This window comes from Vicia villosa, linkage group LG6 (genome assembly GCF_029867415.1).
Source record: "Vicia villosa cultivar HV-30 ecotype Madison, WI linkage group LG6, Vvil1.0, whole genome shotgun sequence".
Classification (NCBI taxonomy): Eukaryota; Viridiplantae; Streptophyta; class Magnoliopsida; order Fabales; family Fabaceae; genus Vicia; species Vicia villosa.
This window is the reverse complement of record NC_081185.1, coordinates 5920208-5946518: the sequence shown is the minus strand read 5'-3', so window position 1 is coordinate 5946518 and position 26311 is coordinate 5920208. Positions and strand designations below refer to the sequence as shown.

The 26311-nt window shown below is 32.2% G+C and overlaps 1 long non-coding RNA gene across 1 annotated transcript; it reads left to right on the top strand.

The window, feature by feature from the left end:
* The first annotated feature begins 18951 nt into the window (after nt 1–18951).
* On the top strand, nt 18952–20065 carry LOC131611170 (uncharacterized). Its single transcript, XR_009286780.1, has 3 exons — nt 18952–19144; nt 19319–19343; nt 19425–20065. It is a non-coding gene; the product is annotated as an uncharacterized LOC131611170 (long non-coding RNA).
* Nucleotides 20066–26311: the final 6246 nt, after the last annotated feature.

Sequence of the window (26311 nt, the reverse complement as noted above, 5' to 3'; positions counted from 1 at the left end):
GATGCAAGGAGCATAAACACGGCTGCCCCATCTTGAATTGCTTCGCCCACTTGTCTTGCAGTCATTGCCAACTCATCAACATTAACTTCTTCAGGAAAGATGACCGTCTTTGTAAAACAGTTGATGTGAACTCGGTTAAATTGCAACCAGTTCATCCCCAAAATAATGTCAAGTTGTTTGAGTGGAAGGCACACTAAGTCCATTCCAAACTTCCTACCAAATATATCAACATGACAGTTCAAACATGCAGATGAAGTGGTCACTGAACCCGACGCAGGAGTGTCAATAACCATACTTCCATTAATCTTTGTTATCTCTAAATTTAGCCTCTTAGCACAGTCCAATGAAATAAACGAGTGAGTCGCACCAGTATCAATAATCGCAATTAAAGGTGTGTTATGTATGAAACACGTACCTTTAATCAGTCTATCCTCCGGAGTAGTTTCTGATCCAGACAAAGCAAAGACTTTCCCTCCAGCTTGGTCCTTCTTTGGTTTGGTGCACTGCGGACTGATATGACCCTCTTCTCCACAGTTATAGCAAGTTACTATTCTCATTTTGCAGTCAGCAGCAATATGACCCATTCTGTTACACTTGAAGCACTTCTTCTCTTCTTTCTTGCACTCATTCCTCTTATGTCCTGTTTCACCACAGTTGAAGCACCTAACGGGAGCACCAGAATCTCCCCCACTAGGCCTTTTCCAATTACCAGCTCTTGGGTTTCCCCTACCATATGGTGTACCTCTGCCCATAGGTTTCTTCCCCTTCTTATCAACTAACTCGCGAGAGTGAGATGATTTCAGCTTAAGACTGTCTTCCTCAAAGATCCTGCTACAGTCCACCAAATCAGCAAATCGGCGAATTCTTTGATACCTGATACCCTGCTTGATCTCATCACGAAGACCATTCTCAAACTTGATACACTTAGAGAATTCTCCAGCTGCATCGTTGGTGTAGTGGACGTAGTGCTTAGCCAATTCCACAAATTTGGAGGCATATTCCGGCACTGTCATACTACCCTGTTTCAGTTCCAAGAACTCAATTTCCTTCTTTCCCCGCACATCTTCAGGAAAGTACTTCCTCAGAAATTCTCTCTTGAATATGGCCCAAGTTATAGCAATCCCATCTGAATCCAATTCAGTCCTAGTAGTAACCCACCAGTCATCATCTTCTTCTGATAGCATGTGAGTACCGTACCTCACCTTCAGATTCTCTGCACAATCGATCACTCGGAAGATCCTCTCGATCTCTTTCAACCATTTCTGAGCACCATCAAGGTCATGAGTGCCTTTGAACAGTGGAGGATTGTTCCTCTGAAAGCTGTTCAACTGCCTGTCAGCACCAATCGCAGCTCCATTAGCATTCCCTCCCAATACACCAGCAATCATGCCTAGAGCCTCTGCGATAGCATCATCGTTCCTTCCACCTCTTCCAGCCATTGTTCTGCTAAATCACAAAACAATCTCATCAGAATAAAAGTATCGACAGTGTTTACCTTACACTAGTCGCATACAAGGGAACACTGACACTAAGACTCTGACTCAAACGACCGACTATGCTCTGATACCACTATTGTAACACCCTTCTAAACCCCCTCGGAATTATAATATAATCAGAGTAATTAAACAGCAAGGATGCTACAATTATTAAATAAATAAAACATCAAAGTCGATTGTCATGCTTTTATTAAAAATTAACCAATAACAAACAGGTGTTTAGCACAGCGGAACTTAAAACCAACAGTATTAGGAACATCTCCACATAAATACTCCATACATAAATCCATAGCCAAAAGGCAACAAAGTATAACAAGTAACGCTAAGACTAGTCGATCCCAGTGTTACAATCAGAGCATGACTCGACACGAACTACGGGCTAGCCTATAAGCTATCTTCACCCAATCAAAACGCCGCTACATCCTTAATCTGAAATCATCAAAGTAAGGGTGAGTTTCATTCGAATTAACAACCATTATACAATCATAAGCAATAAAATCTCATAGCAACTATCATTCATTCAACATACATATAATTGGGATTATTATAACAAGCAAGCATCAGTGTATAAACATCATCTATCACACCACACAATCAACCAATTATATCATGTTATAATGCAATGAATGGACTGACACTCATGCATGTGGTACCAAAATTCGTGAATCATATCACAGGACTTCTCTCTTTGATACTGCCCTCTAGTCGCTCACACCCCACATGGGCACACGACTACTGCCTCATCGCTCACACCCCACATGGGCACACGATGACTTCCCGCTAATCTCCGCACAATGGGAATTAGCCTTCCAATGCAAATGATTTATGAATAATGCACACATGACACATACTTACATCATCATACATCGTCATCATTCCGATGCTTAACATCGCTTATTACCTCTTTCCAATAACATCACAACAAGTATGGACATGTATAAGCATCATTCAATCATTCACATACATACACCACATCACCACAATAACATACACATCACGTTAATGTTAATTGCCATCATAAACCAATTCAACAATAATTCAGTTGAATAAATAAATAAGTCGGCTACTGCCCGTATTATTACTTCATCAGATAAAGCATCTCATTAGCTTCGCAACGCCCAAAACGGCACATAAATCGGATACTCGGATCAAAAGTTATGAGTTTTCAAAGATAAAACATTTTTAGAAAAATGCTGCAGGAACCGGGTTGTCCCTACATGGGAACCGGTTCCTGGCAGTCTCCAGAATCACGCCTCGGATTTTTACTATGGGGAACCGGGTTGTCCCTACATGGGAACCGGTTCCCAGTTGCCCAGAATCCATACTTCTCTGTTTTTACAAGGGGGAACCGGTTCGTCCCACATGGGAACCGGTTCCTACGTACCTGCACAGCAAAAATCACCATTTTGACAGCTTTTACCCTATCCCATAACCCCAATTCCAGGTACATACGAACATAGCACACAATTATCATTGTTTTTCACACAATTACACATTCCAAACAAGTTATTGACATGTATTAACATCATATATCACAAGTATCAACAGAATCATGTCAATTCATACAAGAATTATCAAAACCTAACAAAATTCCCAACCCGACACGTACGATTGAACTAAACGATAATCCTAATCAATCCTACTACCTACAATCGCATAAGGATCACTAACCCGAAGAATCCCCCCTTACCTCAGAGTCGAATCTTCGAAGTTCTCCTTCCCTTCAGGCTCTTCTCACTTTCACGTGTTCTTCAGTTCCAAAATCTGCTTCTACTGCTTCTTTCCCCAATTTCTTTATTTTATGAAAAAATAAAATAAAATATTCTTAATGGGCTTGCTTAGTTAACACCCCCCCTTCTACTAACTATCACACTCAGCCCAACACCATATTTTTTATTATTTTCCAAATAATTCCCACAGATTATTAATTCTAATAATTTAATTAATAAAATAATTAAATTAATACACTAGAATTAACGGGGTGTTACAAAAATCACCAAATGTACTAAAATGAATGCATTAGTTAGAACAAGAAGTTATAAAAGGACCACGAAAAGGAAAAACAAAAGGTACAACAAAAAAACCAAAAAATAGAGAAGCACCAGAACAACTAAACACCCAAATGAATCTCATAGAAAAAACAACGTCATAGTTAGAACCCCACCCTTAGGATTCAAGCTAGATCTCACACTACTAGAACCACCATCAATAAATAAGAAGATCTAAAGAGTGAATAAAAAATCACAAACCACTATCAACCTCAAAATCAAGACAAACACTCAATTCACTATTGGTATGATAAGATGATATGATTCTGAAGTCAATGAAAGAAAGAGCACGAGTCCATCTCTCCTCTACTTAAAAATAATTTTCAGGAAAAAACATTGTTCTTGTTTGATTAGAGGTATATATTTCATTACTATTATTGATACCGGTGCTACAAACTCATTTATTGCTGCTGATTGTGTGAGAAGGTTGGGCCTTGTAGCATCCTCCATGAACACGGAAATGGTTATTGATACTCCAGCTAAGGGATCAGTAGCTACTTCCTTAGTGTATTTAAATTGTCCTCTGTCGATTCTTGATAGAGATTTTGGTGTTGATCTCATTTGTTTTCCACTGAGGGATCTTGATGTCATCTTGGGAAAGAATTGGTTGGAGTTCAATCATGTTCATATAAATTGTTATAACAAATCAGTAGAGTTTCATGCTCCTATAAAAGAAGAGGAAGGGTGCTCAATACGAAATAACAACCAGAGAAGGATGCTCATCTAGATTGAAAATGAGTACTTTTTTAAGAATTTTATTCTCAACGATCTAGTTGATGATTTGTATGATTATTACCGAATTTGTAAGTCTGCCAAAGAAGTTTGGCAAGGTATAAACAAGAAGTATCACTCTTAAGAAGTTAGTTTTAAAAATATATTGTGAGCTTCTACCTTAAGTACCAAATAATTGATGACATGTCAATGGAGATTCAATCCCACAGATTCGTAAAATTGTTTACGAGATCATCAGTGAAAGTATGCAATTTCAAGCGGCTGTTAACATAGACAAATTTCCTCTTACCAAGTTTAAAATTCTTATTTAATCCTAAAAAAGATTAAATATATTTTTGGTTTTTAATTCAAATTCTTTTGAATTTTTACCATTTATTAACATTAAACATTATTGGCTTATGTTAACTTAGCACTTCCCTAATATAAATTATTGTTTATTTCGTTACTGCGCCGATCATAATGCTGACACTAATGCTAATTATATTACAATATATCTTTGAAAGTGAATGACATTTTTGTTGACCTCAAATATATGGACAACAATTTGGTCTCTATTCACTTAAATGTAGTATATAATACAGTGTAACATAATATAATATAAGAAACACGTAACCATAACTAATCCTTATTAATATAACCAAATGATATGATTAATATACAAGTCAGTGCCAAGAAAACAGGGAAAGAAACATATAAAATATGTCATGAAATTAAGCAACTAATAATTCATTTAGTGGCATTTTATTCTTGGATGGTATGTTTGTCTGCCTCTTGCTATATGCACAATTCCATAGACTGAATTTCCTTATAAGTTGCGATAATGTAGGCTATTAATATATATACTAATTCAAATGAATGTGGTTTTGAAGTTTGATTACTATTGGTTGAAATGTGGGACACACATTCTTTATGTGATATCTAATGGTTCGTGATGTCTTGTTAATCTGATTTTTGGGATGGAAAATTGTGTGATGTGTTTGTCATGAGCTTGTCTAAAGGGCCTGAAATTGCGGCATCTAATGATGCATTTGATCATCTTATATACAACTGAATGGTAAATCATTTGATACTATTTTTTAATTTGGTGTTAATTTGTTGTTATTGGCCTGATATTATATGAAATTTTATTTATGATATATAGGTGTTTTAATTTTCGTACTTCTTGTTTTTCAAGTTAAACTCTAAAATTGATGTTTTAATTAATTTATATAAGGAAGTCATTTGTTTCATTCTAAAATACACCAAAAACTTATTTTGAGTTTTTTCTTCCTCATTCTCATAATTCCGCGTCTTTCGAATTGTCGAATCGCCAACTTCTCCCACTTTTATTCTACTCGTTGAATTTTTCGAGTATTTTCTTGAATTCTCCTTAGAGAATAATGTTAATTTCTCCTCATTTGAATTGAGAAATTATAAAATATAATTTTTTCTTGGATTCTCTTTAGAGAATTATTAAAATTTCTCTTGGTTTGAGAAATTACTACGACTGGTCGTTATATCAGATACTAAGATGGTATTTATACCATATTTGAATGGTCCTAGTACCATTTGAGGGTGTCTTTCTAGACCGATTATCTACCGTGCAAGTAGTAATCTTATAGTATAGAACTAGAATGTTTTATCCCGGAGGCGTCGTGGTTATTAAGAGCTGCTTTGCATAATTTTGGAGAAGAGAAAGAAATTCCAAAAATTACATATGATAGTCCACGTTTTTGGAGAAGAGATAGAAATTCCTGTAATTGCATATAATAGTCCATGTTTTTTTGGAGGAGAGAAAGAAATTCCAAAAACTGCATATGATAATCCACGTTTTTGGAGAAGAGAAAAAAATTCCATAAATTACATATGATAGTCAACTTTTTGGAGAAGGAAAAGGAATTCTTGAAATTTGCATGTGATACTCCACGTTTATGAAGAAGGGAAAGAAATTTCAAAAAATGCATATGATAGTCAACGTTTTTGGAGAAGGGATAGAAATTCCTAAAGTTGCATATGATAGTCCATATTTTGGGGGAAGAGAAAGAAATACAAAAAATTGCATATGATGGTCCACATTTTTGGAGAAGGCAAAAATATTCTTGAAACTTGCATGTGATATTTCATGTTTAAGAAGAATGGAAAGAAATTCCGAATATCGCATATGATAGTCCACGTTTTTAGAGAAGGGATAGAAAATTCTGAAAGTGCATATGATAGTCCATGTTTTTTGGAGGAGAGAAAGAAATTCCAAAAATTGCATATGATAGTCCACGATTTTGGAGAAGAGAAAGAAATTCCATAAATTACATATGATAGTTCACTTTTTGGAGAAGAGAAAGGAATTCTTGTAACTTGCATGTGATAGTCCATGTTTACGAAGAAAGGAAATAAATTCCCAAAATTGCATATGATAGTCCACGTTTTTGGAGAAGGGATAAAATGTTTGGAAATTGCAAACGATAGTCCATGTTTTTTGGAGGAGAGGAAGAAAATCCAAAAATTGTATATGATAGTCCATGTTTTTAAAGAAGAGATAGAGATTCCATAAATCACATATGATAGTCCACGAATTTGGAGAAGAGAAAGGAATTCTTGAAACTTGCATAAGATAGTCCACGTTTATGGAGAAGGGAAAGAAATTCCAAAAATTGCATATGATAGTCCATGTTTTTGAAGAAGGGATCGAATTTCTTGAAATTGCATATGATAGTCCATGTTTTTGGAGAAGAGAAAGAAATTCCAAAAAATGCATATGATAGTCCACTTTTTGAAGAGTCGATAGAAATTCCTGAAATTGCATATGATAGTGCATGTTTTTTGGAGGAGAGAAATAAAGTCCAAAAGTTGCATATGATAGTCCACGTTTTTGAAGATGAGAAACAAATTTCATATATTACATATGATAGTCCACGTTTTTAGAGAAGAGAAAGAAATTTTTGTAACTTGCATATGATAGTCCACGTTTATGGAGAAGGGAAAGAAATTTAAAAAATGACATATGATAATCCACGTTTTTGGAGAATAAAAAGAAATTCCATAAATTGCATATGCAAGTCCACGTTTTTGGAGAAGAGAAAGGATTTCTTGAAACTAGCATATGATAGTCCACGATTTTGGAGAAGGGATAGAAATTCCTGAAATTGCATAAAATAGTCCATGTTTTTTTGAGGAGAGAAAGAAATTCCATAAACTCCTTATGATAGTCCATTTTTTTTGATAAGAGAAAGAAATTCCATAAATTACATATGATAGTCCATGTTTTTTGAGAAGGGAAAGAAATTCTTGAAACTTGCATGTGATATTCCACGATTATGAAGAAGGGAAAGAAATTCCAAAAATTGCATATGATAGTCCATGTTTTTGGTAAAGGGAGAGAAATTCCTGAAATTGCATATGATAGTCCATATTTTTTGGAGGAGAGGAAGAAATTCCAAAAATTGCATATGATAGTCCATGTTAATGGAGAAGAGAAAGAAATTCCATAAATTACATATGATAGTCTATGTTTTTTGGAGAAGAGAAAGAAATTCCAAAAATTACATATGATAGTCCTTGTTTTTGGAGAAGGGAAAGGAATTCTTGAAACATGCATGTGATAGTCCATGTTTATGAAGAAGGGAAAGAAATTCCCAAAATTGCATATAATAGTGCACGTTTTTGGAGAAGGGATAGAAAATTTGGATATTGCATATGATAGTCCATGTTTTTGGGAGGAGAGAATGAAATTCCAAAAATTGCATATGATTGTCCACATTTTTGGAGAAGAGAAATAAATTCCATAATTTACATAAGATAGTTCACGTTTTTGGAGAAGGAAAAGAAATTCCAAAAATTGCATATGATAGTCCACGTATTTGAAGAAGGGATAGAATTTCTTGAAATTGCATATGATAGTCCATGTTTTTGGAGAAGAGAAAGAAATTCCAAAAATTGCATATGATAGTCAAGTTTTTGGAGATTGGATAGAAATTCTTGAAATTGCATATGATAGATAGTCCATGTTTTTTGGAGGAGAGAAAGAAATTTCAAAAAATTGCATATGATATTTCACGTTTTTGAAGAAGAGAAAGAAATTTCATAAATTACATATGATAGTCAGCGTTTTTGGAGAAGGGAAAGAAATTTTTGTAACTTGCATATGATAGTCCACATTTATGGAGAAGGGAAAGAAATTCCAAAAATGGCATATGATAGTCCACGTTTTTGGAGAATAAAAAGAAGTTCCATAAACTGCATATGTAAGTCCACGTTTTTGGAGAAGAGAAAGGAATTCTTGAAACTAGCATATGATAGTCCACAATTATGGAGAAGAGAAAGAAATTTCAAAATTTGCAAATGATAGTCCATGTTTTTTGATAAGAGGAAGAATTTCCGTAAATTACATATGACAGTCCATGTTTTTTAAGAAGGGAAAGAAACTTTTGAAACTTGCATGTGATAGTTCACATTTATGGTTAAGGAAAAGAAATTTCAAAAATTGCATATGATAGTCCATGTTTTTGGAGAAGGGAAAGAAATTCCTGAAATTGCATATGATAGTCCATATTTTTTGGAGGAGAGAAAGAAATTCCAAAAACTGCATATGATAGTCCATGTTTTCGTAGAAGAGAAAGAAATTCCAAAAATTACATATGATAGTCCATGTTTTTGGAGAAGAGAAAGGAATTCTTGAAACATGCATGTGATAGTCCATGTTTATGAAAAAGGGATAGAAATTCCCAAAACTGCATATGATAGTCCATGTTTTTGGGGAAGGGATAGAAATTTCGGAAATGCATATGCTAGTCCATGTTATTGGAAGGAGAGAATGAAATTACAAATATTTCATATGATAGTCCACGTTTTTGGAGAAGTGAAATAAATTCCATAAATTACATATGATAGTCCATGTGTTTTGAGAAGGGAAAGAAATACTTGAAACTTGCATGTGATATTCCACCTTTTTGAAGAAGGGAAAGAAATTCCAAAAGTTGCATATGATAGTCCATGTTTTTGGTAAAGGGATAGAAATTCTTGAAATTGCATATGATAGTCCATGTTTTTTGGAGGAGAGGAAGAAATTCCAAAAATTGCATATGATAATCCATATTTTTGGAGAAGAGAAAGAAATTCCATAAATTACATATGATAGTCCATGTTTTAGGAGAAGCGAAAGGAATTCTTGAAACATGCATCTGACAGTCCATGTTTAAGAAGAAGGGAAAGAAATTCCCATATTTGCATATGATAGTCCACGTTTTTGAAGAAGGGATAGTATTTCTTGAAATTGCATATGATAGTCCATGTTTTCAGAGAAGAGAAAGAAATTCCAAAAATTGCATATGATAGGCCACTTTTTGGAGATTGGATAGAAATTCCTGAAATTGCATATGATAGTCCATGTTTTTTGGAGGAGAGAAAGAAATTCAAAAAATTGCATATGATATTCCACGTTTTTGAAGAAGAGAAAGAAATTTCAAAAATTACATATGATAGTCCACGTTTTTGGAGAAGGGAAAGAAATTTTTGTAACTTGCATATGATAGTCCACATTTATGGAGAAGGGAAAGAAATTCCAAAAAAGGCATATGATAGTCCACGTTTTTGGAGAATAAAAACAAATTCCATAAATTGCTTATGTAAGTCCACGTTTTTGGAGAAGAGAAAGGAATTATTGAAACTAGCATATTATAGTCCACATTTATGGAGAAAGAAAGAAATTTCAAAATTTGCATATGATAGTCCATGTTTTTGGAGATGGGATAGAAATTCCTGAAATTGCATATAATAGTCCATGTTTTTTGGAAGAGAGAAAGAAATTCCATAAACCGCATATGATAGTCTATGTTTTTTGATAAGAAAAAGAATTTCCATAAATTACATGTGATAGTCCATGTTTTTTTAGAAGGGAAAGAAATTCTTGAAACTTGCATGTGATTTTACACGTTTATGAAGAAGGGAAAGAAATTCCAAAAATTGCATATGATAGTCCAGGTTTTTGGAGAAGGGATAGAAATTTCTGAAATTGCATATGATAGTCCATGGTTTTTGGAGGAGAGAAAGAAATTCCAAAAACTGCATATGATAGTCCATGTTTTCGGAGAAGAGAAAGAAATTCCAAAAATTAAATATGACAATCCATATTTTTGGAGAAGGGAAAGGAATTCTTGAAACATGCATGTGATAGTCCATGTTTATGAAGAAGGGAAAGAAATTCCCAAAACTGCATATGATAGTCCACGTTTTTGGGGAAGGGATAGAAATTTCAGAAATTGCATATGATAGTCCATGTTTTTGGGAGGAGAGAATGAAATTCCAAAATATGCATATGATAGTCCACATTTTTAGAGAAGAGAAATAAATTCCATAAAATACATATGATAGTCCACGTTTTTGGAGAAGGGAAAGGAATTCTTGAAACTTGCATAAGATAGTCCAGGTTTATGGAGAAGGAAAAGAAATTCCAAAAGTTGCATATGATAGTCCACGTTTTTGAAGAAGGGATAGAATTTCTTGAAATTGCATATGATCGTCCATGTTTTTTGGAGAAGTGTAAGAAATTCCAAAAATTGCATATGATAGTCCACTTTTTGGAGATGGGATAGAAATTCCTGAAATTGCATATGATAGATAGTCCATGTTATTGGAGAAGGGAAAGGAATTCTTGAAACATGCATGTGATAGTCCATGTTTATGAAGAAGGGAAAGAAATTCCCAAAATTGCATATAATAGTACACGTTTTTGGAGAAGGGATAGAAAATTTGGATATTGCATATGATAGTCCATGTTTTTGGGAGGAGAGAATGAAATTCCAAAAATTGCATATGATTGTCCACATTTTTGGAGAAGAGAAATAAATTCCGTAAATTACATAAGATAGTCCACGTTTTTGGAGAAGGAAAAGAAATTCCAAAAATTGCATATGATAGTCCACGTATTTGAAGAAGGGATAGAATTTCTTGAAATTGCATATGATAGTCCATGTTTTTGGAGAAGAGAAAGAAATTCCAAAAATTGCATATGATAGTCAAGTTTTTGGAGATTGGATAGAAATTCTTGAAATTGCATATGATAGATAGTCCATGTTTTTTGGAGGAGAGAAAGAAATTTCAAAAAATTGCATATGATATTTCACGTTTTTGAAGAAGAGAAAGAAATTTCATAAATTACATATGATAGTCAGCGTTTTTGGAGAAGGGAAAGAAATTTTTGTAACTTGCATATGATAGTCCACATTTATGGAGAAGGGAAAGAAATTCCAAAAATGGCATATGATAGTCCACGTTTTTGGAGAATAAAAAGAAGTTCCATAAACTGCATATGTAAGTCCACGTTTTTGGAGAAGAGAAAGGAATTCTTGAAACTAGCATATGATAGTCCACAATTATGGAGAAGAGAAAGAAATTTCAAAATTTGCAAATGATAGTCCACGTTTTTTAAGAAGGAATAGAAATTCCTGAAATTGCATATAATAGTCCATGTTTTTTGGAGGAGAGAAAGAAATTCCATAAACTGCATACGATGGTCCATGTTTTTTGATAAGAGGAAGAATTTCCATAAATTACATATGATAGTCCATGTTTTTTAAGAAGGGAAAGAAACTCTTGAAACTTGCATGTGATAGTTCACATTTATGGTTAAGGAAAAGAAATTTCAAAAATTGCATATGATAGTCCATGTTTTTGGAGAAGGGAAAGAAATTCCTGAAATTGCATATGATAGTCCATATTTTTTGGAGGAGAGAAAGAAATTCCAAAAACTGCATATGATAGTCCATGTTTTCGTAGAAGAGAAAGAAATTCCAAAAATTACATATGATAGTCCATGTTTTTGGAGAAGAGAAAGGAATTCTTGAAACATGCATGTGATAGTCCATGTTTATGAAAAAGGGAAAGAAATTCCCAAAACTGCATATGATAGTCCATGTTTTTGGGGAAGGGATAGAAATTTCGGAAATGCATATGCTAGTCCATGTTATTGGGAGGAGAGAATGAAATTACAAATATTTCATATGATAGTCCGCGTTTTTGGAGAAGTGAAATAAATTCCATAAATTACATATGATAGTCCATGTGTTTTAAGAAGGGAAAGAAATACTTGAAACTTGCATGTGATATTCCACGTTTTTGAAGAAGGGAAAGAAATTCCAAAAGTTGCATATGATAGTCCATGTTTTTGGTAAAGGGATAGAAATTCTTGAAATTGCATATGATAGTCCATGTTTTTTGGAGGAGAGGAAGAAATTCCAAAAATTGCATATGAGAATCCATATTTTTGGAGAAGAGAAAGAAATTCCATAAATTCCATATGATAGTCCATGTTTTAGGAGAAGCGAAAGGAATTCTTGAAACATGCATCTGACAGTCCATGTTTAAGAAGAAGTGAAAGAAATTCCCATAATTGCATATGATAGTCCATGTTTTTGAAGAAGGGATAGTATTTCTTGAAATTGCATATGATAGTCCATGTTTTCAGAGAAGAGAAAGAAATTCCAAAAATTGCATATGATAGGCCACTTTTTGGAGATTGGATAGAAATTCCTGAAATTGCATATGATAGTCCATGTTTTTTGGAGGAGAGAAAGAAATTCAAAAAATTGCATATGATATTCCACGTTTTTGAAGAAGAGAAAGAAATTTCAAAAATTACATATGATAGTCCATGTTTTTGGAGAAGGGAAAGAAATTTTTGTAACTTGCATATGATAGTCCACATTTATGGAGAAGGGAAAGAAATTCCAAAAATGGCATATGATAGTCCACGTTTTTGGAGAATAAAAATAAATTCCATAAATTGCTTATGTAAGTCCACGTTTTTGGAGAAGAGAAAGGAATTATTGAAACTAGCATATTATAGTCCACATTTATGGAGAAAGAAAGAAATTTCAAAATTTGCATATGATAGTCCATGTATTTGGAGATGGGATAGAAATTCCTGAAATTGCATATAATAGTCCAAGTTTTTTGGAAGAGAGAAAGAAATTCCATAAACCGCATATGATAGTCCATGTTTTTTGATAAGAAAAAGAATTTCCATAAATTACATGTGATAGTCCATGTTTTTTGAGAAGGGAAAGAAATTCTTGAAACATGCATGTGATTTTACACGTTTATGAAGAAGTGAAAGAAATTCCAAAAATTGCATATGATAGTCCAGGTTTTTGGAGAAGGGATAGAAATTTCTGAAATTGCATATGATAGTCCATGGTTTTTGGAGGAGAGAAAGAAATTCCAAAAACTGCACATGATAGTCCATGTTTTCGGAGAAGAGAAAGAAATTCCAAAAATTAAATATGACAATCCATATTTTTGGAGAAGGGAAAGGAATTCTTGAAACATGCATGTGATAGTCCATGTTTATGAAGAAGGGAAAGAAATTCCCAAAACTGCATATGATAGTCCACGTTTTTGGGGAAGGGATAGAAATTTCAGAAATTGCATATGATAGTCCATGTTTTTGGGAGGAGAGACTGAAATTCCAAAATATGCATATGATAGTCCACATTTTTAGAAAAGAGAAATAAATTCCATAAAATACATATGATAGTCCACGTTTTTGGAGAAGGGAAAGGAATTCTTGAAACTTGCATAAGATAGTCCAGGTTTATGGAGAAGGAAAAGAAATTCCAAAAGTTGCATATGATAGTCCACGTTTTTGAAGAAGGGATAGAATTTCTTGAAATTGCATATGATCGTCCATGTTTTTTGGAGAAGTGTAAGAAATTCCAAAAATTGCATATGATAGTCCACTTTTTGGAGATTGGATAGAAATTCCTGAAATTGCATATGATAGTCCATGTTATTTGGAGAAGAGAAAGAAATTCCAAAAATTGCATATGATATTCCAAATTTTTGAAGAAGAGAAAGAAATTTCAAAAATTACATATGATAGTCTACGTTTTTGGAGAAGGGGAAGAGATTTTTGTAACTTGCATATGACAGTCCACAATTATGGAGAAGGGATAGAAATTCCAAAAATAGCATATAATAGTCCACGTTTTTGGAGATTAAAAAGAAATTTCATAAATTACATATGTAAGTCAACGGTTTTGGAGAAGAGAAAGGAATTCTTGAAAGTAGCATATGATAGTCCACAAATATGGAGAAGAGAAAGAAATTTCAAAATTTGCATATGATAGTCCACGTTTTTTGAGAAGGGATAGAAATTCCTGAAATCTACAATATAAGAAAGTTTGATGTTCTGGAAAGTACCAGAATGCCCCTTTGCTCATATGTTGCGCCACGTGGATGCTGTCTTTGCAATCCTTGCTCTTTCTACTCTTTCTATGCTACCTTCCACTAACTCATCTTTCTTGCAAGGCAAAACTGGTTCGTTTTTAATCTTTCTTGGAAACCCAAAGTTACTGTTTTCTTTACTCAACCTGTCTTATCATTGCAGCCTGCTCTTTCCCATGCCTCTCCAAACTTATTCTTTCTTACACATAACCCTTTTCAAACTAAACCCTAAATCCACTCTGTTTTTTTCAAACAGAACTCATTTCTTATTTTTTCTTCCAGCCTGACTCCTTTTCTTTTCCTTCCTCAAACTAAACCCTTTTCAAATAGGCTCTCATTTTTTTACTTCCACAAAAAATCTTCATCTGTCTCTCTCATGGCCAGACCCTTGAGCGAGTTTGCGACATTAACGGAGTTGTGGAAGGTGGCGGTTCGAGATTGCGACATCAACGACACGAATTTTCCAATCTATTAGTGTTACTTCCATGAGAAAGATGTGATTTTTACTGGTTTTTTATAGTTATGGTGCTTATTGATTAGTGAATGTTTCGATCTATATGTGAAAAAGATTAGTGATGTTTTTCAGATCTGTGATATCAAAGAAGATCGATTTGATTTTTAACTTCACTTTTTTGTTTTGTTTTACAGGTTCTTTAGTTTTGATCTCTGGATTTCTAAAAGGAATGTTCCGATCTATCAGATTTGAATTGCTTTTCCAGTTTTCGTTTTTATGTTGTTTCATTTTTTGGCTGTGAATGTTCCAATCTATCAGAATCGAGTTATTTCGCTGAGTTTTGAAACTAACAAGGTAAGACCTTTAGTGATTTTACATCTGATGTCTGATGCATTTTGTTGATCTTGATTTATGCTTCCTGTTTTTTTATTTAACAGAGAAAGAAGATTTTTTTGAAAAAAAAGAAGAAAGAGAGACATATGAGCCGATGAAGGAGAAAAACCATTCTCCTTCCAATCTCTTTTGCGTTTCTCTGGAAAGATTCTTGCGTTTTGTTTTTGGAAAATAGAAAATGTTTGTTTGAAGTTATGGACAAGAAACTTTTCTGGTTAGGATTTGACAATGTTGAAGTTGTTGGGTTTTAGTTGAAGGTTGGATGAAGATTTCTTGAAGGCGTGATGAATATTTGTTGAAGTTTTGAAAATCTGTGTATTTTGTGGAAAAAAAGGTCATGATTTGGTTTGAAGGTTTCTGGGTGATGAAGAGGAACATGAAGAAAACCATGTGATATTATGAGGAGAGAGAGTAAGTGTTAGAAAATAAAAATTTGAGAGAAAAATTGAGACTTGACAGATGGGAATTCGTAGCAGGAAACGTGGCAGACAAAACATAATAGAAGAAACAATTAATTGCAGCCTAATAGCCTAATATATTTTATAGTACTGAATTTATTTTATTTTTAATATATATAGATATATATATATATATATATATATATATATATATATATATATATATACCATAAATTGTGATATTAGATATCATTATCTAAAATAAATAATTTTAAATGCAATTTATGATAATATGAGAAATATTTATATGAAAATTTTTAATATCACAATTTATGATAATATGAGAAATATTTATAAGAAAATTTGTAATATCACAATTTATGGTAATGTGGAAATATTTGATATCATAAAAATATTTGAAAATATGATAATATTTAGAAATATTTGATATCATAAAAATATTTGAATATATGATACTATTTGGAAATATTTAATTAATTTTTTATAAAACTAATTTATGATAATATGAAAAACACATGAAAATATGATAATATAATTATTTTAATATTAAGTAAACGAAAATTTGTGAATGAAATTTAAATTTATAAACAGATCAGTACTTTATAAGTCTTTTATATTAAAAATTATCTATTCTAATGAAGATTTTTTTTAATATATTTCTACCACTTTTTTATGTGTTTGTGAGAAAATCTTGCAAAATCTGACAAAATATCTTTTTCTACTTCTGTTAAATGATATGTCGTTACCCTTTAAAAAATATCTCATTACCATTCTAATTCTAGAAAAACAACATAAAATGGCATGTAGAACTATACTATATAAAATATATCATTTCATTATATAAATAAATTTAAATTGTCATTACCTATAGTATTAATATTGTGTTGATTTTCATATAAAATAAACTTTAATAGCATCACTGTCAATCTTTTTTTTTTATAGCATTTTTATTTTATTTTTATGTCTTAAAAGTACAACCTATTGGCTACTAGATATGTTCAACCTAAAAGTTATTGTTCACTTTTTGCACCATCTTGTGCAATCAATGTCAATCAGCTACAATTTACATCATTAGCTTTATGAATAGTACACAGTTTTAGGTGTTGGCGTGTTGTGTGTGATGTTATCACATCTAGAGGTCTACTACTATTGTATACTCATCTCAATCTAACTTACAATAAATAATATTATTAATATTATAATAAAGTGATCTTATTATTTTTTTGAATTTGTAGAATGAGATTAATAGCACTCAATTACATGTCATGAAATAAACATTAATGATTAAATTTTAAAATCCTTTAATTCAATTGACTATTTTGAAGTGAATTTAAAATAATAAAATATATTTTTCCTCTAGCCTGCAATAAATAATATTAATAATAAAGTGATATTATTATTATTTTTAAATTTATTGAATGAGATTAATAGCACTCAATTAAGTGTCACGAAATAAACAATATGATTGGATTTTAAAATCGTTAGTTCATATAATTAAAATAATGCGTTGTGATTACTAAGAATTTATATCATTAATTTATACCATTAAAATATACCATTAAAATATACCATACGATCACTTTGCCAAATATTTTTTTATTCTTTTTTGGAAAGACAAATATAATCTAAAATATTAAAAATCTTCCATCTTAGAAAGAAAAATATTTAGTTTCTATTTGCTTCTAATATTTGCTTTATTCTATTTTTTTATTACATTTTTTTAGCCTCAATTATTCACATATATTATACTAAAATTGTATTTTGTATTAAAAAATCTTATTGATCTAAACGTTTTTACGGGTACCAGACATTTTTCTATACATTTAATTATTATTTTTTCACGGGTGTCAGACATTTTTCTATATATTTAGATTATTATTTTTTTCACGGGTACCAGACATTTTTCTAAACATTCAATTATTATTTTTTCACGGGTACCTGGCATTTTTCTATATAGTCAATTATTATTTTTTCACAGGTACCAAACATTTTTCTATATATTTAATTATTATTTTTTCACGGGTACCAAACATCTACAATATAAGAAAGTTAGATGTTCTGGAAAGGACCAGAATGCCCCTTTGGTTATATGGCTTGCCACGTGGATGTGTTCTTTGCAATTCTTTGAATACCTACTCTTTCTATTCTATGCTACAGCAAACGACTTCCACCATCTCATTTCTCTTTTCTATCTCTCTCTACATCTTTGTTATCTCTCTCTTCTCTTTCTTCATCTCTCTTTCTACAACAAACCCTAATTCCCTTAATCACAAAATTTGCCTCATTTTTCTCTCCTCATTCATCCTATCGTTCTGCTTCTTCTTCAAACTGTTTTCGACAATTTTGATGTGATGGTTTCTACTTTCGGACAAAGCGGACTTCGACGGTATTTGTTCTTCGTCGTTAACATTTGTTATTACTCACAAATATTTGATTTTACATAACAGATCTTCTTCTTAGATTTGGTGATTTAGTGATTTAGATTTAGATTTAGTTTTTTTTTTTGTTATTTCAGGTTTAATGGTGTTGGCTCAAGCAAAAAAAGGGGGAGATTTGCGGCAGTTTGGTAAGAAAAGCTTCACTTTTTATATTTTAGATCTGGGTCTAATTGTTTTAAACTGTTTGGAGATTTATCTCAAGGACGGTTAAGCATCTGGAAGAGTTTTGGTTAAAAATTAATTTTGTTGTTTATGAAAGTGGTTTTACATCGACGTGCGATTTTGCGGTGGTAGATCTGTCGTGGCGGCAACGCATTTCCGGTGGAGATTTTGATATTTGTAAGCGATGATTTGCTATCAACAATAACCGGATTTGATTTTTTTGAAATATTTTGTGCAATAATAGAATCTGGAAGAGGACTCTAAGATACGGAAGCTGGCTTTTTTTCCAGATCTGATCCTTCCATGGGGTTAGGGTTTCGGGAGATCTCGGTCGCAAGGTCTTTTCCAATATGGTATGTTTCAAGTTCCAACCAATGTTTTGTTGTTCTATAATATTCATTGTTAGATTGTTGTATTATGAATCTTGGTACAAAGACTCTTTAGTTTGGCTGAACCGGCTTTTGGTTTCTGTTTGGTTTTGTTTTTTGCAGGAATTTTTTGTGGTGGTTATGCGGATTGGTTAGCAGAATTTTGTGGGAAGTGGCGGTTCGAGTCGGTGATGCAGCCTGTTATAACAACCTGTTATGGCAAATGAGTGTTCTTTTACATATTGTCTTTTATGTCATGTCAAACTAAGTTGAAAGCATTCTACAGTTTATTTCTTTGTATTTCCCTAACACAGTTCGTTTTGTATAGATGTTATCGGTGTCGTTGACACCGTGCTTTACACTCAGCAAAACTCTGGAGGGAAGAAGCCACAGAGTGTAAATCAATTTCAATCTCAACATAATCTGCTTCTCTCTTTTAGGTAAATTTGGAGCTTTATTTGCATAAATACCGTTCCTATATTTGCTGTTATATATTGCATTTTATTTGGTCTTGTGGGTAAGCACAAATAAATATTTGGATTTTCTTAAGTGTCAATAAGATTTTACCACTCTATCTGTCTCTGTGAATATCTATGGAGCTATTACAATTGCAGAATATGGTGAAGCGCGGCCATTGCGGTAAGTTCACTATTGTTAATTCTAAAAGTACAATTTATTGCAAAAGTTTGTTTACTAATTTTATTGGTATTTTTGTGATAGGAACTTAGATATATTATGAAAATAGCTATGGAAACAAGTGAACTTCGATAAATCAGGACAGCTGCTAGCAGCTTATGGCTATGGGGATCCAAAATTTAAGTCATGAATTTACACCTAACAATGCGACGTGTACAATTTTGGAGTTGATAGGTTAGAACTTTTGACTGGCCACCAGTCCAATGACAGGTGAGACTAATTTGATACATATCACCTTCTGTTTGAACTAAACTTGCATAATTGATATAAGGCTTAGAGTCCGAGTTTTGGAATTCGAGAGAGCATTCCAACGCGTTGCGACTGTGCAGAAAACAATTTTTGTTGTACAATCACAACTAATTCTATCCATCTTAAAGTTGTGGTTTTTCTAATGGTTTTGATCTCAATGGATTTGCATTTGCTTATAGTTTATGGTCTATTTTGTGTTTTATGCTCTCGATGAACTCGATGATGTTATGGAAATCAGAGATAATGAGGCGGAAATACGTATTGCTGCATATGTTCGGCAACTGCGCGATAATGAGGCTGAAGTACTTATTGTTGCTGGAACACCAATGAATTCACCACTATGTACATCTTAAGAACTGTCTAATACGTATAGCTGCAGTAAATTGTTTAACTTTTTAAATTTTTTAGGAAATCGGCACCGGATGAGGTAGGAATTTATGTTTATGTTGAATGTTTCAAGTTTAAAGGTAGTCCTTGAGCCCTTATATTTAAATTCTAAATAATGGCTTTAATACAACACTTTCAGGTACTCTGTTAATGCACATCAAAATTTGAAGGTATCATGATGTCGACGCCGACACTAAAACATAAGTGTTCCTCGTACATCCCTTTAGTTTAGTGTGGCTCTATACTAGAAGTGGTGTATGAACATTTTAATTTCAGGAGGTGATTCCTATATATGATTATGTTTCCGTGTGACAGTGATTCCTATACTTTTTGTAGCAAAATGTACAATAACGGATCAACTCGCAAGGAAAGTTCATCACCGACATAATGGATAAAAGTGAGATAATTTGAAGGGTGAGTTAGTAAGAATCTGTAAATAAATTCCCAAATCAGAACTTCATTTAATACCTTTGGAATTATGTTTTAATTTTGTTGGTCTGTTTTGTTTTTATATATCAAAATATAAAAGAATTGTATATTGTTCCTCAGGCATTTGGCAGCAAGACTGGCCCTTGGCATTTGACAAAAATGTATGCTCTTCTATGTATGAATTGATATTGTGACTATGTGAGAACCTTTATACTGATTGGTAATTTGTGTGTGACCTGATTGGTTGTATGGCAGGCCAAGAAGAATGAACTGGAAAACAAACCTTAGGAGATTATATCCATGGTGATGATTTTGGCTACTCCTCCATACCGTATTGTTATTACAATTGTGATTTAAAACTTTGCATTTTAACTGACACATACTATTGTTTTGTGGGGGTTAGTAATGGTTTTGGTGATGAGTTAGTTATGTGATACATGCAGGAATTTAGTGAGTGGTGGGAAGTGGATCACTATTTGAGTGCAAGTGGTTACCTTGGAGACAATATTCACCCTTTTTGTGGCCCTGTCTAAGGATAAGTGTAACATTTCACATGAAGAGTTCCGCAGGTATATCTCTAACGTGGAATATGAGATTATGCATCATCTTTGTGGCGGTTTCAAAGGAGGTTTTGATGAAAAAAAGTTCAATAGTATGCCTTGATTAAAGGTGCAGCGGGGAAATAACTAATAATGAAATATGAAATTATGCATCATCTATGTGTATGTAAATAACTAACTTTTTTACTTTTGAAATGAATGTCCTAACAGGGTGCCTTGATTGAAGATGCAGCGGGGAAAATCAACAGCGAAATAGCAGTCACAAAGTGGTATTAGGTTTTAACTTGGTATCAGTTTTTGTACGGGTTCATATGAGAGGGGCTGCATTTGAGAGGGTGATGGATGAATTTCGCTGTGCTGCATATTCCATTGTATTCCATTGAATTCTTTACTTTCATTTCAAATTGAAAATCATTGGAATCTATCATCACTTTAAATAGTTTGCCAATATATTACTTGCCCATGCTGGCCCAGGTGGAGGAAAAGGGCTAACAGAGTCTGCTATAGATGTTTTCTATCTGTTGTCGATAAGAAACTATGGCATATGAGGACATTCCTTATTCCTTTTAATAAGTGTTAGAATTTTTATTTTTGAAACTAAGTCATGTTTTAGTTAATAATACTAATGCGAGACTATTATAATAGTAGCATAGCACGGGTCATATGATTCTTATTGTAATTAAGTTTTATCTACATAAAATGTTGACAATATTGAAAGAATGTATCCGAAATGTTATAAATTTTTTGATGTTGACTATATACATGCTTTTTATTTAATTATTTATACAATATTATTATTTTATATGATGTTTTTGGTTATTAGCTTTTGAGTATCAATTAGTTAAAAATAATTATTTATTACTATTGGTTGAAGTGTTGCAATTAGTAGAGTGAAAATTACACACTTTTAATATTAGAAGGTAAAGTCATTTATCATTATAAATTAAAGATAAAGTTTACAAATTATATTCCTTTATAAGATTAAAAAAGTATTGAATATATAAATGAAGAATGTTGATGATTGGGATTACGTGATTTGCAGCATAACTATATTGCAAGACTGTATATTTATTTAGTTAATCGCAGTGTATGCATTGTGCAATTTATTTAGTAAATATATTAAGTATTATATGTAGATAAGAGTTTAATTTTGAATTCTTGATTATAGAAAAATTCAGTTGAGTTTTAAATAAATTAATTTGTGTGGCCAACATCCTTTTCAACAAAAATTAGTCACAATTAATTATAACTAATAGAGGTTGATATTTCATATCTACAGTATGATTATTTTAAGAAAAACATACATTAAAGCAAAGCATCACACACCATACCACACGAACGCACTGATAGTACATCAATATTGTATAAACACACGTGTAACCAAGTTAAAATTCGTGTGAATCCACGGGTAACACATCAGTACCATGTGAACGCACGGATAATCAGACTAAAATTTGTGTGAACACACGGGTAACACACCTGTACCGTGTGAACACACGAGTAACCATACCAAAATCTGTACAAACGCACGGGTTATTACATTTTTTTTACAATTAAATAAAATAAAATTAAAAATAATGTTTTAATCCAAACACGATATAAATGTTTTGTTTTTACTACAACTCTATTGAGAATAACATTTCATTTTTATCTATTTTGCACAATTATTATTTTTTAAATAGCTGTTTAATATTTTTTTAACTTGATTTAATTAATTTATATATTTATTTTTAAATATTTTTTTCTTATTTTATAATTAAATTAAAATATAAAAAATATTTTTAATTTTTTTACTTAATACTATATGTATCTGAAAAACCCGGTCCAACCCATACCAGAACCTGTGCGGACGCACGGGTAATCAGGCCAAAATCCGTGTGAACGCACGGGTAACACACCAGTACCATGTAAAATTATATTTCCACTTATTTTAAACTAATTATAATTTTGAATATTTATTTGTCTCATTTATTAAACTTTACAAATGTTTTTATTATTACAACTCTATCGATCTTAAAAAAATATTTTATTTTTCTGTTTTTCACAATTAGTTTTTAATAGTTTTTCTTAATAATAGAAGTTTTTAAAAAGGTATACAGTTTTCTCGCTGTCTATATTTTTTATTTTTCTCATGACAAACTGGTGACATATCCGCGGTCCACACCAGAAATGAAGAACCTTATCGACGTGTTTTCCAGCGATATTCTGAGACACCGTATGAATAAAAAATCAACATCCACAAATTTAAAATAGAAAAACTAAGAAAATCATTGGATTGGAACTTTCATCGAACACTTTGCAAACAACTCATTTCATTAGTGACTGAACATGGCTCTTCAGAAGTTACATGAGAAGAAGACTGAAACAGAGGTGGGTACCTCCTTTTCTTGATTTGCATTCACAATTGAGCTATAGACACCATTTCACAATATTCCAGATTTGGATGGAAATATTCCTCTATGCAAAAAAATTTGAAATTTATTGACCATTTTTAAAAGTATTTGAAAATATAAAAGTCGTGATAGGAACAAAAATATAATGTTTAATTAAAATTTATGATTTTATTAATAGGGAATCTCAGTATTTATGATTTCTTTTTTTAGTTAGTTTTTATATCACTAATACTAAAAAAAATTAAAAATAATTTTTTAATGTATTAAAAAATAAAATAAATGATTTTAACAGGAGAACATTCATATCTTATTCATGTTGAACTATATATTATTCATATAAAACCATTTTGATAATAAATAGAAAATATCTTGATTTTAGTTTATAAATTCTAAGGCATGACATTATATGAAAAGAGAAAATATCTTGATCTACATGTTTTTACGGGTACTAGACATTTTTTTATACATTTAATTATTATTTTTTAAGGTACCAGACATTTTTCTATGTATTCAATTATTATTTTTTTACGGGTACCAAACATTTTTTTATACATTTAATTTTTATTTTTTCACGGATACTAGACATTCTTTTATACATTCAATTATTATTTGTTCACGGGTACCAGACATTTTTCTATACATTTAATTATTATTTTTTCACGGGTACCAGACACTTTTCTATACATTCAATTATTATTTTTTCACGGGTACCAGACATATTTCTATACATTCAATTATTATTTTTTAACGGGTATCAGACATTTTTCTATTAAAAAATGTATATCTGAAACAAATGCGCGTCACATACCAGAACTCGTGCACACGCACGAGTTAGTTACTAGTTGCATATAATAGTCCATGTTTTTTGGAGGAGAGAAATTAATTCCATAAACTGCATATGATAGTCCATGTTTATTGATAAGAGGAAGAATTTCCATAAATTACATATGATAGTCCATGTTTTTTAAGAAGGGAAAGAAACTCTTGAAACATGCATGTGATAGTTCACATTTATGGTGAAGGAAAAGAAATTTCAAAAATTGCATATGATAGTCCATGTTTTTGGAGAAGGGAAAGAAATTCCTGAAATTGCATATGATAGTCCATGTTTTTTTGGAGGAGAGAAAGAAATTCCAAAAACTGCATATGATAGTCCATGTTTTCGTAGAAGAGAAAGAAATTCCAAAAATTACATATGAAAGTCCATGTTTTTGGAGAAGAGAAAGGAATTCTTGAAACATGCATGTGATAGTCCATGTTTATGAAAAAGGGGAAGAAATTCCCAAAACTGCATATGATAGTCCATGTTTTTGGGGAAGGGATAGAAATTTCGGAAATGCATATGATAGTCCATGTTATTGGGAGGAGAGAATGAAATTACAAATATTTCATATGATAGTCCACGTTTTTGGAGAAGTGAAATAAATTCCATAAATTACATATGATAGCCATGTGTTTTGAGAAGGGAAAGAAATACTTGAAACTTGCATGTGATATTCCACGTTTTTGAAGAAGGGAAAGAAATTCCAAAAGTTGCATATGATAGTCCATGTTTTTGGTAAAGGGATATAAATTCTTGAAATTGCATATGATAGTCCATGTTTTTTGGAGGAGAGGAAGAAATTCCAAAAATTGCATATGATAATCCATATTTTTGGAGAAGAGAAAGAAATTCCATAAATTACATATGATAGTCCATGTTTTAGGAGAAGCGAAAGGAATTCTTGAAACATGCATGTGGCAGTCCATGTTTAAGAAGAAGGGAAATAAATTCCCATAATTGCATATGATAGTCCACGTTTTTGAAAAAGGGATAGTATTTCTTGAAATTGCATATGATAGTCCATGTTTTCGGAGAAGAGAAAGAAATTCCAAAAATTGCATATGATAGGCCACTTTTTGGAGATTGGATAGAAATTCCTGAAATTGCATATGATAGTCCATGTTTTTTGGAGGAGAGAAAGAAATTCAAAAAATTGCATATGATATTCCACGTTTTTGAAGAAGAGAAAGAAATTTCAAAAATTACATATGATAGTCCACGTTTTTGGAGAAGGGAAAGAAATTTTTGTAACTTGTGTAACACCCGTATAATTTTAATATTAATTTAATTGGAATATTGAATTAATAATTAGAATCATAAAGATTTTGTGAAAATAATGAATAAATAATGGTTTATGGTATTTGGGCCATATGAGTAAATAGTAAAAGGGGGAGGGTTATTTTATAATCCTTTTACTAAATTATTATTATTTTTCATAAAACAATTGGATTTGGGAAGAAAGAAAGAACGTGAAAGAACAGAGGGTTGAGAACACGAAGAACGAGAAGGAGAACTGTAGAGGGAGAGACCAAGGATCAAGAACAATTGTCTAAGGTAAGGGGAGACTCTCCATTTAATCTCTATTATCGTGTTATAGGTAATAGTATAGATTAGTAGTATTGTTTTGATCAATGGTTTCCATGTTCTGTGTTGTGTTCATCTTTTGGATTGAAATTTTGGACTGATAAATCCCTAATAACTGAGTAGATCTAGAGTATGATGAACGAAATTGATTATTGGATCATATACTGTAGTTTCTGGGTGAATTCGTATGCTGTTATGAGATGAATTTTCTGGTTTTTAGACCGAAATCGCAGACTGTGCAGGTGGATTCGCGAGGAAGACGAATGGGTAAGTTGCAGGTTTCTGTGAACTGCTGCCCATTTGCGTATGATATGCGTACGGTACGCGTATGAGGGGTGTGGTACGCGTATGGTACGCTCCCCATGGTGCATCAGAATGTGCCCTTCTGCTGGTACGCGTATGATACGCGTATGATGTTGTTTTGTGTGGAAATATGGTTCTGTCCATACGCGTATGATACGCGTATGGTGTGTATGTTTTGTCTGA